Source organism: Halictus rubicundus, chromosome 11 (assembly GCF_050948215.1).
Source record: "Halictus rubicundus isolate RS-2024b chromosome 11, iyHalRubi1_principal, whole genome shotgun sequence".
NCBI lineage: Eukaryota > Metazoa > Arthropoda > Insecta > Hymenoptera > Halictidae > Halictus > Halictus rubicundus.
In genome coordinates, this window is record NC_135159.1 from 2,165,017 (window position 1) to 2,184,128 (window position 19,112).

A 19,112-nucleotide genomic window follows, 5' to 3' on the forward strand; every position below is an offset into this window, starting at 1 on the left:
CGACGCGAGACGATTCCGCTGGACGTCCAAGACCATCCTTAACGCTCGATCACGGCCTCCTTGCGCAACCTCGCGACCGATAGTCTCATCCGGTGGGGGCCCGTTCCCGTTGGCGGATCCTCGGGAAAACGTTTCGAGTCCGTTCACGGCGACCGAGATCAATTTTTTCGACTGTTTGTGCCCGGAGGTTCTTCGCATATTCCTACGTACGTCTTGCACTCTTACGTTCCCGAATTCATTCGAGGTTTCCGCACGGCGAATCTACAGTTGCGCAGCCGATTCGGGCCGGTCGAGGCGCGAGTAACGATCAAGGTGTCGGCGACCGATGCGATGCCTGGAGAATATTGTGTTCCCTCGAGGCTGTGCGAGGCGATGCGAAGCGACGCGAGGCGATGCGAGGCGAGGCGAGGGTCCGAGTAAAAGCGATTGCGCAACCCCGTCATCCGCTGGCATCTTCCCTCGCAAGGATAGAAATTGATTTGCTCTCGAGAGCTAAGCGAGAGATCCGAAGACGCATCGAACGCGCGCTTCGTTCTCGAAGTGCTCTGCGCTTGAATTACATAAGAGAGAGCAACCGCGCGCTGCGCTGCGCCGCGCCGCGCCGCGCCGGTTGTAGTTTGTATCGCGTTGATGAGCGGATAATTCCGTTTTTCGCACGGAATTGCTCGAGCGCGCGCGGTGTCACAATAACGAGCGAGCTAGCGAGTCGCGCGTGTAATTAAGACGCGGCGTTCTCCGTGCGCCGCGTTCTGCGCCGTTAATTATATTCATAAAGGCGTCGGCGTCGGTGTCGAGGACTGCGTCGGCGTCGGCGTCGGAAACGCGGAAATAAATTACGCTTATTAGGCTCGCGTTTTACGACACCGCGCGCACCGTCTCGAATTTCCACGGGCTCTCGTCGACAATTCCCCGGCCCCGTTGGCCCGCAGGAGCACTCCGGACGGGAACAACGTGCTCCGGACGATCCTCGCGCCGGTCAAGAGGCGAGACCAGACCAGTGCTCTCGCACTCGTGGAAGACGATTCCCCTCGATGCCTTTGCCGCTCGCCTTTTGCTTTCACTTTCTCACGTGGAGAAGACGAGCGATGAGCCTCCGCTCTCCCTCTCGGCCCCTCACCGCGAACGATCATACCAAGATTCCTCCCGGCCCGGCGGAATCGTCCTCGTCACGAGCGAATTTATCGAGATCGTTGCATCTTCGGAGGTCTAAGCGTACATTGGTACGCGCTGCGCCGCCACAGTGATGCCAAGACAGCAAAAAATCCATTTTATAAATTTTCGATTTTTATAAAAAAAAATTATTTTTGTATAGCCTAACAGTGCGTGCATGATGTGCCAAAGTCAGATTTTTGAAAAAAAAATTTTTACGGAGATATACGCATGGTAAATAACCATTTCCTCGCTCCTGAGAATTCATCAGTTTTCAGTGCGATAGTTATGTAATTACTCCGCCTATAATTGAATACTTAGGGGTCTACAAATCATATGGGTTATTGCAAATAGCTTCAACTATTAACTGGCAACAAAAATTTTCCAAAAAAAGTTGTTTAACATTAAGTAATATGGGCTAACCTGAAGCCCCTTTGCGTTACGCTCATTTTTTATTTACGGAGGAATACAAAAAATCCTTTGAATAGCTTCGATCTGGAACTAATCGTTTTGGCAAGTTATAATATTGATCTAGCTTTGTGCAACATTTCATGAGATACTTCGAGATGCTTTCGCCGCAATTTAAGTTTAAATATCAACTTTCGGAATTTCCAAGAATGAATCGCGCGGAAGTCACGATTATTTGATGTTTCAGGTGAAAATTTTAAGGGATACATATCAGATAATAAAAAAAAATGTGACATTCATACATATAAAAAAATATTTAATAACAATTTTTTATATTAAATAAACAAAGTTTTCGTTCACTGGACCACTGTCGCAAAAATGCAACAGGTATTTTTGATAGTGCTCCAATGAACGCTATAAAAATAATTTATGTAAGATAAAAAAAATTGTTATTAAATATTTTTTTATACATAAAAAATTAATAAATCATATGCACTAACATTTTTCTTTATTAATTAGAAATATTCCTAAAAAATGTCACGTGGAACATCAAATAATCGTAACTTCCGCACGATTCACAAAGTTAGATCAATATTACACCTTGCCAAAGCGATTAGTTCCAGCCAAAATCTATTAAAGGATTTGTTGTATGCTTCCATGAATAAAAAATGGGCAGAAAACAGAGATTTTCGATTAGCCCATATTACTTAATGTCAACAACTTTTTACAAAAATTTTTTTGCCAAATAAGCGTTGTACCAGTGGCAATCTCTCCACAAATTTTCAAACAAATTCGTTGGATCGTTTCGTTTTTACAGATTTTTTGCCGCTTTTTGGCCATTTGGCACCACTGTGCGCCGCGCCGCGCTGGGCATCTTAGCTGCTCGAAACCAAACGCAACTCGCGAACCAATTGAGAACCATTCGAGCTGGCAGACACGAGTTGCGTTTCCCTATGGAAAAAACGAACTATCAGTTACCACTCTGCTCTTGCTCCGTCCGAGCCGAGAGTAACGAGACCACGCCCCCCTCGGAACGTTCTTCTCGATCCGAGCTAGAATCTGCTTTTGAAAGCGGAGTCGGAATCGGAACGAAACCAGCTGATCGTTGAAGTACTCGGGAAGCGATTGCGAATGTAATCGAATGGAAGAGAAGCGAGAACAATGAAACGCGTGGCCGTATCGGAAGGCGGTGTCCCCGATCCTCGAGCGTCTGGAGGCTCCCCCAGCCTTCGATCGAAAACCACTGAGATCGCTGAAATCGCTGAGAATCCCCGAGTCCCTGTCCTTAACCTCTTCGGCCAGCGACGTTGGTGGTAGTTCTCGGGCACGGAACAACGGAGGGGTCGATATCGATAGAAATCGAGAGTGCGAACCCGGGACCAGTGGCAAGGGATCGACTCAGAGGGGAGCGGAGTCGTAGAACCGGCTTTCCGCTTGTATAATCGCCGACAGGCTTCCACGTTCCAGGACGAGCTCCTCCGCCGTGTTAGTTTATGCAACATTGCTCGAGGATCCCCGCGGTACGCACCGTAAGATCCGTGCGATCGCTATGCCCGTGTCCCCTATCCCTTATCCCCTATCTCCTATCCCCTATCCCCTATCCCCTATCCCCTATCCCGTGCCGTGCCGTGCCGTGCCGTGCGTGTTCATACTGTTCATCGACCAGAGTGACGTCGCGTCGCGAGTGAAAGTTATGCCAACGAGCGACCGAGAGTCGCTTCGCGCGGCATCCTCGCGCAATCGTCATTATTATTATCATTATTACACTGCGAATTTTCCAAACTCGAATGGAACGAATAGAATGCTGGCGCTCGTGGTTTAGGTAAAGATTATGGGTGTACCAAAAATGATCGGACCCCTCGAAAGGGACGGTTGACGAGGTCATTGCAAGTGACATTTTCCTTTGCGGAAATGTCCGCCTCGGTTTTGTTACAGAGTTACCGTTCCTATCGAGAAGTCGGAACATTTTTCGGACACCCTGTACAGGTAGACACATCAATTGCCGCTGGCGCTTCTTCCGCAGTCGTTCGCAGCGTAATTAGTAGACTGCGGATGTTTATCCAAATGCATATTTATATAGAAAACTGATAAAGCAATGGGACTTAAACAGAAATATGTTTTGCGATTAGAGGATTCTAAAAATATGTTTTTTATTTTGCACTTTTTGCATAATGCATATGTTTTTCAAAGAGAAATATCTAAAACATATTATTTTCCGTGTATATGCATATCTCATGCTGATATGAATCATTTATCTTGTTAAATTTATGTAATCTATTAATAAGCACTCGTATTATAACCGAATAACGTCGATAATAGTGATACGCCGATATAATACTGAAGAAGCCTCAATAAGTTATGATGTTCCGACCTTATATTGCTTACTGAATCAGCTCTAAGAACACATGTAGCTGTTGGTATTTAGAATTCGAACAGTTCAGTTTGATACTCGAAGTGGTAAGGCGAATTTTGCGAGAGTGGGTGCGATCATTATTAAAATGCCGAAAGTTCGGAAAAGTAGGGTTTTACTGATGAAATGCTGGATCGAAGGCGATCCCAATTTCATTATTGACGAAAATAATGAAAATAATATTTACTGTGAAATGTGCAATAAAAGTATAAAGTGCGATAGAAAATCGCAATTCATTCAACATATTAATACTTCCATACACACAAAAAATAGTGGTCAAGCAACATGGGCAGCATTGTACGAGTTTTATGCGGAAAATTTGTACAAGATCCAATATGTACGCCACAACACAGTATAAGTAACTTTAAATATGCACCGATAAAGTCGATGATGTGGAGCGGTCATTTTCGGCGTATAAATTAATTGTGACCGACAAACGCCATCAATTGACGCCATCAAATTTAGAAAAAATGATTGTAATTTATTGTAATTCGAATTACGATACTCCAGTATAACTGTGAAATGTCTGTTAATACTCAATATTGTACCTAACACTTAAGGTAAAGGCACCAGTAGTTGACCATTTTATAGAAAAACATAAAAAATAAGGTATTTATGAGCTGTGCACTTTTGATGAAAGTGAATCTCGGATGCCATGCTATCTGTTGTTTAAATTTCAAAAGAATTGCATGCGAAGTGAAGTATGCATAGTAATAACGGACGTTTGAATTCATTAAGGTTAGTAATATGCTGATATATCTCTATTTCCTTAACGTTTCTGTTAAGAAAAAGCTGTACGGTTCAGGTAAAGAAATCTATACGTTGTGAACTTTTCGCGACCGAATCATTTGCTGTTTATATTCTCACAGAGTTTTATAAGTGATAAATGCATTGTTTTTGTTATTCTAACCTGAAAAACAATAGTTTATTAGGTGGTCAAATATTGAATATTGTTTTTGAACAATTTTTAAAAGTTGACAGGCGTGATCAATTACTAACGTGACTCATTTAAATTTGTTTACGGCTTATAATGTATCCATTTTACATCTACGATTGTTAAGAGTACAAAATATAATTATAAATTTTGTAGCATGCTGTGTTTTAGAGGATGACCACATGGTCAACTATTGATTGCATTCACGGTCAAGTATTGATCAGTGTCTTTTAAGACAGCCATGTGCGTGACATTATAAATACCAACGGAAAATTAAAATGCATTTATTTAATTATTTATTTCAGAAGTCATTTCATTACTTATCGAGAGATGCCTCCTATCAAGGGCTCCTTTAGAATTTATTCTGGAGAGACGATGAAATTTTTTTTTTTTGGAAAAATTCTTCGTGTAACTAAAACAAAAGCGACTATTTCATCCATGGAAATGTACGGGCGATTATGGAAGTGACCAGACAAGCCTGATGTGCTGGACTACGAGTGGAAGGCTGTACTTTCTCATATCAATGAGCCCACGAAATCGAGCAGAACTCGCAACGTCTACTCTGTTCCTGAATTGAACTTTTTATGGAATTGATTTATTTTATTTCTTATTTTATTCTTTAATTGTAAATTGTGCTAGTAATTGTTGAAACTAAATGATACTAAAATGATTCCCAACATCACTGCTTTAACCCTCTTTCTAGTATAAGTGGTCAACTACTAACGAAGAGAAGGTCATTTACTAGATTTTTCATGTTTAAGAGTGGTCAACTTCTGAAGCAATTACAGAATTTTTAAATATGTTTCTTAAATTTGTATAAGTAAACTTTTTTTAAAAAGTGCCATCGTTACATAATCTAGAAGACTTAAAGAGTGTCTTCAGGCATCGACTGTCGCTATTCGATGACAGAGCAAGCGGTTACTATTGTTCGCGTGAAAAACTTCTCTTAACTGGTCAACTGCTGATACCTTTACCTTAATGTAATACAGAATTAATATCGGAAAAATTTGCATATGTTTCGAGCATATTTGCATATTTTTCGTGCATATCTGCATATTTGCGTGTTTTTCGTGCATAAACTTCCGCAGTCTAGTAATTAGCAACGACCGAGACGTTCGCCAGCAGCGAAAGCAACTGTTTACAGCGAATACAATCGATACGCATTATAATTAACGGACTTAATCGACTTCGCGGTGGAAGGTTGACGATCGAAAATTTCCACGGAAGGTTCTCCCAAGATCTAAGACGATCCTGGGAAGCAGCGACTCGCGAAGCATCCAGGTCGCGATTAAACGGAAACTCGCTCGGCGGAATGCTCTCTCGGTGGTCCTCGTTCCGGCGTGCGGCGCGGCGCAGCACAGCGTTGGGAACCGTATCGATTGTTCAGGCCGCGAACAATATTGGGAAACGCGATTGTTGCGTGTTGCTTGTTGCATGAATCGCGCGGCGCGTGTACCAGCAAGGTATGTACAGAGAGCACAGATTACAAAGCACAGTGTACAGAGCACCCGATAAAAAGTGGAGCAACGATTCAAACCGGTCGGCGAGTTCGATCGAGTTCGGGATCGAGATCGCTCCGCTTCCCATCCTCCTCTAATAGGTGATCGCGCCATAGACCATTCTTCCCTCCGTTTACGATCCGCGAACCACGATCCCTCCCTTCCACTTTCACAGATTTTGCTTCTGGTGTCGAAGAAGCGTCTCGGCTCCTACTCCCTTCCAACATCTCGTCGATTTCGTAAACGGTTCTCCGTACAGAAGACGATCGAGATCGAATCACGATTTAGGAATCGTCCGTGACTTCGCTCTGCTCTGTACAAATATATCCCGAACGGATAATCTGTACAAATTGGTAGCCGAACAGAGGAGATTCGAGCGTCCGACCATCGCCATTTTCTATCGAATAGACTTTGATTCTTCCCTTTCGCGTACGTAGATGATGTTACGCGTTCGCAGCATAGAGATCGTGCGATTTCGCCGAAAAAAGCAGTTTTTGGTTCGGTTCGCTAGGAGGACGAGGAGCGAGGGACGACGACACAGGATCCAGCTGACCGGGAAACGTATCCTTGTGCCAGATTCTCGTCCGCGACGACCCATTTGTAGCACGGAACCGATCCAGCGATCTCTCGATCTCTCGGCTCCGGTGTTGCGACACCGCACAGCCAACGCACCTGTGCCCGTGCCCGTGCCCGTGCCCGTGTACCATTAGTCGGTACTTTTGCGTCGCTTCCTATCGGCGCTGACGTTCCTATTGCGAAACGATCCAGGCGATTTTAGGCTCTCTCCAGAATCTAGGTGATCCACATGATCGAAAGCGAGGACGATCGCGGTGAAGAAATCGGCGAACGGTTTTACATAAGTGACGCTCCGTCCACATCTGACCGATTCCCACGAATCGGTCTCTAACGATCTAACTTTTACGCGTGCGTTGCTCGGTGCGCGCTCATTTTTCTCCCAACCGTGCGACGGCAGTCGCACACACATACTATACATACGCTCGAGGATACGAACGAGCGACGCATTATAAAATAATCGCGACTCGATTCTCGAACGAGAGTAAACCAACTTCTATGAAAGGGTCCGCGAACGAAGAGAATCCAGCGGTTACGTTCGAAGCTTGAAAACTGATTCGAAACAATTCGAAAGAGAAGAGCGATGCCTTATAACTGGTCTGCGGATTTTATGCATTTATGACAAAAATTGGTAGGCGTATTTTAAAACAGTAAAAGCATTAGAAAAGTTTTTAAATACTGTTACATTATTTCTAACCTACTAAACATATTAAGGGGGCCGGCAGGCATTTGGCCTTGACTGTCACGTTATGCTATGCTATGACTTTTTTTCTAGACATTTTACGTATTAAATAAGTAAGTAATCAATTAAAAATGCATACCACCGTGTTTGTACATGTCTTTGCTACGTCTGTTCAAAGCCTTTTTTCGATACGAACACTAAATCTCTCGAAATTAAGAGAATCTCTTTGCAATATACAGTGACTCAGGAAAGTATTTGAACACTTACCATGAAATATTTAATTTATTATAATAAGTATATTATACAATACTTAGAGAAATATTATTAACATTATAAATAGGTATGACTCTCTAGATTATACAGGTCAAGTTTCAAGTGAATCGAAATATGTATACAATAGTTATGAATTATTTCCCACAAACATAAATTTTGCTGATGCCACAAAAGTATTTGAACATACAGAAATGAGCTCTAAGAATGAATGAAAACAAAGTTTTTCAGGCACTGAATGTAAACATTCACTGTTGGTAGTTGTTCTACGTGCGTCAGTCATAGTCTAGCATTCATGGTGAAATATTCTGTTGAACATGTATCCCAAAACATCTGAAATTCCTGAAAATGAGAGAAAATTAATTGTGAAGTGGCGTAACGAAGGAAAGACGTATGGTGAAATAAGTAAATTATTAAATATAAATAGAACTGTAAAAAACAAGTACTGTTCAGGCCGTCCAAAAAAACTAACGGAGAAAGAAGAGAGAGCTTTGATCGGCGAAATAAAAAAAAATCCAGAGATTTCTGCTACACAACTTGCAACGATAGTAAGAGATTACTTCAAGAAAGATGTAAATCCAGAATTATGTAGAAGAGTGCTACGTGAAAATGATTATCATGTCAGGGTTCCTAGAAAGAAGCCGTATATTAGTGATATTAATAAGACAAAGAGAATAAAGTAATCTTTTCAGATGAATCGAAATTTAACGTTTTTGGATCGGATGGACGCAGTTTTGTTTGGAGACAAGCAAATATTGAAATGGAAGTGAAATGCTTGCGTGCTACGGTAAAACATGGGGGCAGTGTTCAATTATGATCTGGGGATGCATGTCAGCAGGCGGTACCGGGAATTTGGTCTTCATAGAAGGAATAATGGATAAATACAAATATCTGAACGTTTTACAAGAAAATTTAAAAGAAGGTGCAAGAACATTGAGTATATACGAACACTTTTACTTTCAGCAGGATAATGTGATCCTAACCACACCGCAGGAATCGTTAAGGAATAGATCATATACAATACCCCCCACATGTTGGTCACACCACCACAAAGCCCCGATATTAACCCGATTGAACATCTATGGGCAATAATAGGAAAAGGATTAAAAAAATTTAATATATCATCCAAGGCAAGTTTAAAAGAAAAAATACTCGAAGTGTGGAACTCTATATCTCCGAGTGTTACAGAAAAAAGTTAGTAAACAGTATGCATACTCCCTTACAACATGTTATTCGTGCCAAAAGTAGACCTACTAAATATTAAAGCTTTAAAAGGTACCTGTTCAAATACTTTTGTGGCATCAGCAAAGTTTATGTTTGCAAGAAATAATTCATAACACTTGAAACTTGATCTGTATAATCTAGAGAGTCATACCAATTTACAATGTTAATAATAATTGTGTAAGTATTGTATAATATACTTATTATAATAAATAAAGTATTTCATGGTAAGTGTTCAAATACTTTCGTGAGTCGCTGTACGTATATGAACTTGCAAGAGTCAAAATCTTGACAAATTGACGTTTCAATATTGCAATGAGCAATTTAAAACTAGTCACTTGTGTTTCCTAAAAGTCCAATCTACGTCTGTCCAGAGCCCAAATTGCGAATTTCTACCTCATCGTGGAGTAATTTGTAATATTCGGCAGAAAACTCGCTTTCTGAAGCAAGTATGACGTCACAAGATGGCAGCCGCAGAGAGATTCTCTTAATTTCGAGAGATTTAGTGTTCGTATCGAAAAAAAGGCTCTGGACAGACGTAGCAAAGACATGTACAAACACGGTGTTATGCATTTTTAATTGATTACTTACTTATTTAAGACGTAAAATGTCTAGAAAAAAGGCACAGCGTAACATAGCGTGACAGTCAAGGCCAAATGCCTGCCGGCCCCCTTAAGAAAGAAAATCAATTTCTATTTCACTCCAGTCTGTTGCAATTCAGGTAGAAAATTTTTATTTTGCATAAAGATCCGCAGTCCACTTATGACCCACGACCCACGACCGTGGCGCGCCTATTGCGTAAGCTTGCGTCTGCAGGGGAAAGCCTATTTGTTTAGAAGCCGTTCCCGCACGTTCGAAATATCGTCGTAAGCCGCATTTCCGCGAACGCGCTTTCTTGTTTTGAACTTTGCCAACGAGGCAAACATCGGTCGACGCTTTCGTAAAATTCCGGCGCGACGCGAGCAAATGGCAATAATACATATAATTCCGCTCGATGATTTCCGCGCAGCTGCGAAACAAACGCCTCCGGGATTTCTCACAACACAACACGACTTCCGAGCCGGAAACCCTGCAATTTCGGCATCGTGTAACGCCTGTTCTCTCAATGTCCCCTACACAATGCCGTTCGTGTTTTCCTCGCGTGCGCAAGGCCCCTTATCTGTCGGTCGCATCGTTTTGTATCCTTTTGCCCCGTTTCCAGCTTCGATCTCTCGAAATTGCTTTATTCCCACTGGCTAGACGCCTGCGACCGAAAACGTTCGAAAAGACTGCGCGTCTTCGTGCGAAATAGGGTAATTTCGAGAGAGATGCACAGTAGGGTGAGATGCATTTGTTTCTAACATGTTTCCATTTGTAAATATGTAATCTCAAAACAAAGAACACGTGTATTATAGTATTTACGTGTAACAGAAGTATAAAAACTTCTTCGTGCTCGAAACTTCTGATGAAATATTTTTGTGAGTGGTCAGTACAAATGCTATTACCTTCTTATGGTATGGTTTGAACTATCATTATCGACTGAAATAGTGACAATGGTTTCTCTTTTGCGATTTTTCGTTGTGTTTTGATAACATTTTTTGAGCTGGTTCTTGTTTTTGTATAGGTATTAATGTATGTAAATGTACTAGGCAGTCGTTTTTATAAAAAATGAAGCACCTTTTTTTAATTAATTAAAAAGCGATAAATTAAACTTGAGATTTGTTCTTTACCACAGCATTTGTTAACATCTTACACTTTAATTAATTAAAATTAATTAATTTATATTTATTGCTCTGTAATTAGGTAATTGAAAAGGAGACGCTTCATTTTTTATAAAAACGACTCTCTAGTACATTCTAATAATTATTGTATTGAATATTTAGAAGATTATTATTCAACCACATCTAAAGTAGATTGGATTTCTTGTGTTTAGAATGTCTCAAGCGGCTCCATGTAACATGTATTAGGACCTTGAATAAGTTCTCGCTGTTTCTTCAAAAATGGCAGTAGCAGTACCCCGTTCGTGGAATTTCGAATGGTAACACACATGCAAGGCAGTAGTGTATCTAACCTTAAATTTCAGTGTATGGTAGTTCACTTTAGTGTAAATAAAGTAATTTTTTCTTAGTTCTGAAAATGTCTACTTTTGTGCCAAATAAAGTGTATTTGCGGGGAATTTTATTGCATTACTTTATTCAAAAGAAATCTGCAGCTGAAGCACATAGAATTCTTGTTGAGACTTATGGTGACAATGCTTTGTCGGATACGACATGCAGAGACTGGTTTCGACGCTTCAAAAATAATGATTTTGAACTTGAGGATAAGGAACGTTCTGGCGCACCGAAAAAATTTGAAGACGAAAAGTTGGAGGAATTACTCGATCAAGACCGATGTCAGACGCTAGCAGAACTTGGAAAAACATTACAAGTAGATGAGTCAACTGTTTCATAACGTTTAAAAGTTTTAGGAATGATCCAGAAGCAAGGACATTGGGTAAAAGCTTTTATTTTGTAAAAGAAACAGCGAGAACTTATTGAAGATCCTATTCTCCTTTGTGTAATATGTGCTAGAGAAAAAAAGAGAATACAAGTAGGGAGAAAAAGGTATAAACGGAAGGAGTGCATCTATCCCCAACAAGGAGTGCATCCAACCCCATGCCCTAGGGACAGATGCACTTTTTAAACAGCATATTAATATATTGATATAAAAGTTTTATTCATTTTACGTTCTATTTTCTTAAAGAGATTGAAACAAACAATTGAACTATGCCTGCCTATTTTTCACAATTAATTTCAGTAAAATTTCTATTAAACAGAAAACAAAATGTGGTGCGTCTCTCCCGGAACTACCAAATTCTCTGCTCGTTCCTCCTTTAAATAAACGTAATTATTTATCAAAATACCGTTGTATTACTCTGCTAACAGCATTTGTTTCATCTCCCTCGTTGAAATACAACGTACCTCCTTCATAAAATATTGAAACAATATTATTCTGAATATCATTCTGTGTGCTATGCACCTGCTATAGATTTAAAAATGAATTTATAAAATGAATTCGACTGTCGTCAAGGAAACTGCGAGATGACAGTCCCTATATCTGGCAATGAATTCAGACGATTTCGTAGAAAAAGTCGCAGCCTACTTGTTGCCTAGCGAAGTTTCGAAGATGCGGATCAAGTCGATCGTGTTTTCCTCTCGTTTCCGCGTCGGAGATGCGCGACGAGCCGGGCTTATCTTTGGTGAAAGCGTGCCGCATCCTCGTGCACGTCCTCCGCGAAGGATCGACCGCGATCCACGATCCACGATCCACGATACGCGATCCATAGTCGAGCGCCTCGTCCTCCTCACGAGCCGGCGATTTATGGGGGCGCTGATCCGCGAAAGCAGCACGAACTGGAGCAGAGTTCTATCGACGCGTTACTGGTTACCGAGCATCGAATCGAATCGAATCGAATCGGATCGGATCGGATCGGATCGGACAGAGAGATGACTCCCGTCGATAGCCTCCAGGAGAAACTCTCGATCTCGAGCGGCCGGTGAATCGGGCCTGGAAAAACGTTCCGCACCGTTCAGAAGCGTCTGAACCACAACCCTCCGCGATCGAGAATCGGTCGGTTTTCCTGGTGCATTGTTACCGTAGCGACGTCTAATTAGCGGGCCCCTCGCACCTGTACGTGGACCCGCCGCGAAAAATCTCTCACGAGAGTTGCGCGCACGTTCGAGCTCGATTCCCGGCACCGTTTGTAATACGCGTTTACGCAACCCTGGGCTCGTAATACGCTACGTATGCTCCCTTCGCGTCGCTTTGCGTCGGGACAGGCCACTATGTATACTGCGGAATCGAATTCTTCGGATAAACTTTTCTATCCATGATAAACGAACGGAAACTGCCACTTCTGATGCTGATTGTTCAGCCTTTGTACGCTCGTTTCCGATTAGGCGCCGCACAGTGGGCAATTTGGACAAAATCGGATTCAAAATCAAGGAACTTCCGATAGGAATGAGGTAGAGCGATGAAATCTTTTTTAAATGAAAGCTGCAACTTTGTAGAATATGGGAAAAATAGAGAGATTGTGGTACGAACGTTTTTTGACCTCGAGAAAATTCGTTAAACGCGCACAAATTCAAGAAAATTTTAGTTTTTCCAATACCACGCGCGGAAAACATTTTTTTTTAACATGCTACACATCATTTCCCATAGATTTTTTCACGCTGATTTCAAATCTGGTCTCAAAATTTGTCTACGACCTCAGGATTTTGCAAAAAATAGATTTTTGTGACAAAAACTAATGAAGTCATTTTTTCGTTGAAATGATTGGATGGTAATAATCTCCCTATTTTTCCCATATTCTACAAAGGTTCAGCTTTCATTTAAAAAAAGTTTCATCGCTCTACCTCATTTCTATCGAAAGTTCCTTGATTTTGAATCCGATTTTGTCCAAATTGCCCACTGTGCGCCGTACCAGCGACCGATTTATACTTCTGCCAGCCAGGGGCTAAAACTCTACACCTCAGCTCTCCTTAACCCTTTGACTACGAAAGGCGTATACAGGGTGGTCCACGCAACTTGCACACCTATATAACTTCCAAAGGATGCGTTGCACGAAAAAGTTTTGTATACAGAAGTTGCATGGTCTGAAGGGGTTACACAATTTAGTGTATTTATTTTTTTTACAGGTGGAAGTGTTTCGGAGATTTGAAGGTCGACTTTGTTTTTTTAAATGAAATACTATATTTTCTATACCAAAATATGGAAGAATGTCGAATTCTGAGTAAAAAAGTATTGACCTTCATTAGCCCTAAACCTAATAATTAACGAGTAATTTCACTTTATTTCCTGAAAATTTTCTTACAAAGAAAAAAAAAATCATTTAATTTTCTATTTATTTTTCTAACCTGATATTACGCGAAGAAAATTTTCAGGAAATAAAGTAGTTGAGTAGTTTAATTTTCTTACAAAGAAAAAAAAATCATTTAATTTTCTATTTATTTTTCTAACCTGATATTACGCGAAGAAAATTTTCAGGAAATAAAGTGAAATTACTCGTTAATTATTAGGTTTACTTAGGGCTAATGAAGGTCAATACTTTTTTAAGGCCAACTCGCTCGCTCCCTTTTATGCTTTCTCCCAATAGGTTTATCAATAGCATAAACCACGAAATCATTAGTACTACTCTAATTTTGTTCAACCTATTTTTCGGATACGGGAGGGGGGGGGGAGTTAGGTACTTGTATTCTGCATTCCCCTCTCGTAGGCTTACAAACATGTTATTTTTATTTTCAAATTGGTTAACATTTTCATTTATTTGTATTTATTGATGTGACTTGTGCTTTTGGTATTTTTCCAAAAATTTGCCGCCCCTGGATTTATCCGCCCTAGGCTGTAGCCTCTAGCCCTCCCCCCCCCTCTAAATCTGCCAATGCAGCTTACGAATCGCGTCTGCTAGACATTTTCGAGCGCCGGATCCTCTGGAAACAATCTCCTCGTTCTCAAGGCAACGGAACGTCGAGAACTTGTTTCTTTCGTAAACTACCCTGTGACAAATGATAGCTAGACGAATCCGATGCGTTCATGATGCCACGATTTCACTGGCCAAAAGTCAAAATGTCATTGGAACTTTCTAAACGTTGGTAATCACGTGTTTTTGGGGTCACTGATGACGAAGCTAACACCAAAAATTCAAAATTCAAAATGGCTGATTCAATACTGTGCACATAATTCTGGAAATATAGTCTGGAAATTCGCTTTTTGCGGTCAAAATTAAAGAGACACATATATCGACATTTTTTAACGCAATATATTTGAGTTATTTAGTGTAACTAATATAAGTAATTTGTATAATATGATTATATTATTTATTTTCTAATTATAACTATTCAATTGTAAATAAATATGCTATTTACTTTATAATTATAATTATTTAACTGTATACATATAATTATATTATTATATAATTACGTTTCTGACATCAATTCTAAATTATCCAAATACATAAGCATTGGCAATTCGAATTCCTCTTCATCTGAATCTTCTGCATCATCATCAATTGATTCCGTATCAATTATAGAGGATACAGATGGCTCTTCTTCAATAAACAGAGGACACATTATAAATCGAGATGTTTCGATTCGAATATTCGATTGAAGACTAACGCGGTCAAAAAGAATTATGCTAGAAGAAAACCAATATTTGTTTATTAAAAGTAATACTATGGTAACAAACAGGTTGATAATTGTATTATAAAAAATAACGCGAGCTTTTATTTCTTAATTATCGTACAAGGTGGCAGGAGGTGGCACCTAAAATTTATATGCTCTTCTTCGCAATTGTTTGAACTTTCATATAAAACAAGTCTGATGCTTATCACTCTTAATCGTTTTTTAAAAACCCTTCTGAAAGTTTAAATTGTTAATAATATTACAGCATTTGTAGATGGATTAAATAATGCTTAAAAACTAATTAAATACTGAAAGTACGCCTATTAATATTGTATATGCATAAAAGATTCATTGAAACCTGTTATATCATGTTCTATAATGAGTTCTTAGAATAATTAGTTTCACTTTCTATTTCAGAATTTTGTATTCAAAACGTTACCCTCGATTTCACAATTATCTGAAATCAATAACATTTTGGATTTTGAAGGTTTCAAGTGTATTGTTACTGTATAGCAAAAAAGTTTTTCAAAATCTTGAACTACGAAAATTGATTTTTGCCCAGTAAAGTCCTGTTTAGTCTCGAGCGCGACGAACCTGCTCGCAGGCTGCATCGCTGATTGGTGTTCGATAAAAGCATCTAGCAAAAACTCCCTTTTAACGAATCCACCGGCGCGCCAGAGGGTACGAAACGATCGAATTTCCGTTAATGTAGAAAAAGGAACATTTTATGGAGAGATCTCGCTCGACAAATGTCGGGAACGCAAAGGTCACCGAGAGACTGATTGGCCAAGTACCGTTTGCTCAAAGGTCGCCAAAGCGACGAGCCCTTTCGGCCGTGCCGACGATTCGCGCCGCTAATTGCAAGTTGGACGAGCGGATCGCGAGAGGAGAGAGGGCACGGCTATCCGGAGGACGATCTGCAGTTCTTTCGAAACGGATTTACCTTGTTCGGAGATCGGGCTGCGTGTCCGCGCGTTCGCCGAGGCTTTTCCTCGCGATCGTCGGTCACGCACCGGCTCTTAACGAACTTTCGTATCGGAACCTTGAGCGGCCGGCGCAGCCAGGAAGAAGCGGCGGATCGAGAACCGACGCGGAGGAAGTCGTAATTAGCGTAGTGCCACTTGGTCTCTCCCCCGATCGGCAGGGTCCAGATTAGTGTTCCCGATTTCACAACATTTTTCATTTCTCGAGAAATGAGAAATAAGACTATATTTCTCGAGAATTCTCGAGAATGTTTAATAAAATGGAAAAATATTGGGAAACTTTTACCAAACTTTTATAAAGTGAAACTTTTCTTTTGAAATGACTTCTTAAGAAGCATAATGCGTCTAATGTAGAATCAGGCAATCTACTTCTTTTATTTTTGTAACAAAATCTGTAGCCGTAGAAAAATTTCTTTCATTTTGTGTGGATGTTGGCTTTATCGTATACAGAACATTCAAAAGTTGCTGAAGATTGGGTGTCCTTTTTCCAGTGGACTCAAAAATTTGGAATTCCTTTGTTAGAGTCCGGAATTTATTTTCTTCTGCCGCTAAACTCTTGACACTAAATTCTTGAAGGCTATCTGCAATTTCTAATTCTAACGGTTTTTTCCAGTGATAGCTCCTCGTTCTGAGAATCTGAAAGTTTTTCACTATTTTCATAAGAATCATTCTCATATTTTCCAAAAAGTTTGCTTAGAATTTGTTTTGCCATTTTATACGTATCTGCCTTGGATGTTATATAAAAAAAATATATCTTCTGAATCTTTTTACAGAGACTCTGGATTATGCAGATATTTTATAAGGGATACAATAATCTTGTCTCTTCTTTTAGATATTTCTTCTTTAATAACAACAAGAAACTCATTACTCAATTCAGTATTCAGTTTTTCTAAAGTTTTAAATAAGAATTTAAGAGAATTTAAGAATTTATATGTTATAAAATAAATGAGATTCATAAGAATTTTCGTTTAGGACGTCATTTCGTGCCTTGTAGTGCTTCATAGCCTTTCAAGCTTTTTTTTTATCGTCGTATCAAATATGGAAAAACAAAGTGAGCATGCATTTACGTCAGATTTTACCCTTTTAATTATTGATAAATTTTTCATTTATAAAGATAAGAATGCAGTGCAATTATGGAAAAAGTAGTGTGCTGTTTACGGAGAGGATGTACCATCGGACTACCATTTATTTCGTGCTCTTCAACATTCTTTAAGCGTTTTTCATTTCAAATGAAGGCGTCAAAAGTCATAACTCAAGTATAACTCAATTTTTGGCTAATAAAAAATAGGAATTCTACGAGCATGGGATCTCCAAGTTGCCAAAAAGATGGCAAAGGGTCGTAGAACAAAATGGTCACTGCATCACCGAATAAAACTTCGAAATAGTGACAAATTGTCTTTCATTTTCCCGTTAAAAAACGAAATTACTTTCCGAACAACCCAATAGATTACCAATGAATGAGAGTTACCCCGGCGAACGATAATCGCACGTAGAATCTTATCCTAGGACCGTCGAACCAGCCCGAAATACAAATCGAACGGGAACATATATTTCTATTCGAGTCCCGTTTCTTGCAATCGATCCAGACAATTTTTAGTTTCTACGAAAAGCCACGGTCTACCAATGACTCTTGTCTCGAACGAATATCGATTGCGAACTTGCCGAATCTTGAGATTCCACGATTCGAGAGCACCGCGAGCTATTACGTTTCTCGTGGGAGGCTGCCGGGGATCTCACACTAGGAGCACAATCATTTTGTTATGCTGGCAGGGTACACCGCGTCGTCGGATCCCGTAATTGTTGGTAAAGCGACTCTCCGTTCTTCGTTCCCGGTCCCCCCGTAGCGTCTCGCGTAACTCGCGCGCCTTTTTTCGTGGTGTCTTCCGCCACGCCGCGGATTCGAGACCAGGAAGCGGCATGGTTGCGCAATGGGAAGCGCTTTCGAACCTGGGATCTTCGGGGCCAACAGGACAGGGGGGACAAGAGGTATTCGAACCCCTGAAAACCCTTCGGTACCCCCTTCGAGGAACATCCCCTCCCAAATAACCCAAATGCATCTTTTTGTCCATGCTTGAATTAAGAAAATGATGCAATCGTTTTGCACGAAAGAATTTTGATCCATCGATTTTCAATTGCATCGTCCAAGGTGTAGCGATTCCGGACGCTTCGAAAAATGCGAACGGAGTAAGGTCCCAGCGGCTGACCATGTCCCGGTATCCGGACAGTAATACAAATTTCATTTATTTTCTACCTTACTTGTTAATATAATTAAAAATAAAAATAAGTAGCATAATGTAGAAACACTCATTAATATAAATTAAAATAATCATTATACAGGGTGGCGCACATAACCCTTAACAGCTGAATATCTCGAAAACTATGCCATCGATTTTAAAGTTCTTGATCTTAAATTGCATGGATCTGAAGGGCCTTTCTAATTACATAAGCGTGAAGTGGCGCCCCCCTTTCCCTTAAAGGGGGCCGGGGTACCTTTATAATTTTAAATGGAACCCCCTGTAAAATGTTACATATTTTGATTCTACAGGAAAAAACAAGTAAATTTTGTCTGAAACATTTTTTTGTCAGATACTTCCATGATGAGATATAACAGTTTGAAGTTTCGAGTTGTATGTACTTACTTGAAGCGCTCGAGTCAAGCAGTTGATATTATGTTTATTTACATGCCCTGAATTCATAAAACTGGCCTCATCGGAAAAAAGTATTTTGCACAAAAAGTCATTTTCCACAACACCCTGCAGCCACTCACAAAATGTTACGCGGTGATCGTAATCTGCTATCGAAAGCTCTTGTGATAAAATCATGTGATATGGATGATACTTTTGCCG